Below are 1,603 nucleotides of genomic sequence, written 5' to 3'. Positions count from 1 at the left end.
TTGACAGAAACAAGCTATTCATTTTCATTTGTGTTCCATTGAAGACATTACTGAAATCTGTCCAGTGGTTTATTTCCAACTGGTCCACTATGAAATTCTTCAGAATGTTTTAAGATTGGCTGTAGCTAGAGTTCTGACTTCCATTTGGACCCTGCTCTCCTTCACTGTTTGGAGGAGGTTTTGGTTTCGGCATCTTACTAAGAATAGTTGCCTCTCTTTTCTCTCATCAAAAATTTTCCACTGCTCATACAACTTTAAAATAACCCTGATTATTTCCAAAATCTTCTCCATATCCACAGAAAGCTCAGCAAACCACTGTCTGGCATCATTCTGCTGTACAACACAGGCTACATGTAGGCAAGCTAAAGCTATCATGAAAGGAGGATACAGTAGGCAAAGATCCGTTCTGTAGGTATCATTTACTATCCTCCAAGCAAGGGAAAGCAGTATGTCTTCTTGGCCCATGTCCTGCACATACTGGAACAAAGGTCTATAAGGATGATACACTATCAAGCAACAATCCATTAATTCTAAAAGATAGAATTCACATTCTAATACATGGTTCATCTTATAAGGAAATTCCTTTAGAAAGGCATATGAAAATCTAGTTTTCAATACAGAAGTAGCAGCAGCAATCAATCTTGTATTTGATACTACTCCAAATTCCTCTACTTTGGATGCCAAAAACACACATGTAGGACCCATTAATACAGGATCTATACTTTTCAGAGAATACCTTGCATAGAATCTCTTGAAATAGACCGTAGCAGTGGCAATAACTTGTTGTCTTAATTTAAGTTGTTCACCTAATGCTTGGATAACATTTGTAAAAAATATCTGTAATTTCCCATACTCTTCTTCCAAGAGAAACTTTAAATCTTTTTGGCATTCCTTCAACAGATCTTGTTTGTCCAAAATCCATTGTAAATAGTGGAGCTCTGCCAAAAGTTCCCTGCCATGGAACACAGCTTGCCCTCATAAAAAAGCACCAGCCGCTGGAGCGGTGCGCAGAGCGACCATAGCCCCAACCCTTCCCGTCACCGGGCTCCTTGATCTGATGGCCTCAGGTCCGCTCTGCGGCGGTGACCTGTCTCTGCTTTTGAATATGCTATGTAGGTTGGTCATAACTTTCCTTCCAAGGAATAAGCATCTTTTAATTTCATGGCTGCAATCACCATCTGCAGTGATTTTGGAGCCCAAAAAAATAAAGTCTGATACTGTTTCCACTGTTTCTCCATCTAGTTCCCATGAAGTGATGGGACCAAATGCCATGATCTTAGTTTTCTGAATGTTGAGCTTTAAGCCAACTTTTTCACTCTCCTCTTTCCCTTTCATCAAGAGGCTTTTTAGTTTCCCTTCACTTTCTGCCATAAGGGTGGTGTTATCTGCATATCTGAGGTTATTGATATTTCTCCCAGCAATCTTGATTCCAGCTTGTGCTTCTTCCAGCCCACCATTTCCCATGATGTACTCTGAATATAAGTTAAATAAGCAGGGTGACAATATACAGCCTTGACGTACTCCTTTTCCTATTTGGAACCAGTCTGTTGTTCCATGTCCAGTTCTAACTGTTGTTTCCTGACCTGCATACACATTTTTCTAG

General features: G+C 40.0%; 1 pseudogene; it reads right to left on the bottom strand.

Moving 5' to 3' along the window:
• On the bottom strand, window positions 1-998 carry LOC787875 (cyclin-C-like; annotated as a pseudogene).
• Between the last annotated feature and the right edge of the window lie 605 nt (window positions 999-1,603).

This window comes from Bos taurus, chromosome 3 (assembly GCF_002263795.3).
Source record: "Bos taurus isolate L1 Dominette 01449 registration number 42190680 breed Hereford chromosome 3, ARS-UCD2.0, whole genome shotgun sequence".
In the NCBI taxonomy this organism is placed as follows: Eukaryota; Metazoa; Chordata; class Mammalia; order Artiodactyla; family Bovidae; genus Bos; species Bos taurus.
The sequence above is the reverse complement of the archived record's forward strand: the minus strand, read 5'-3'. Positions and strand labels throughout refer to the sequence as shown.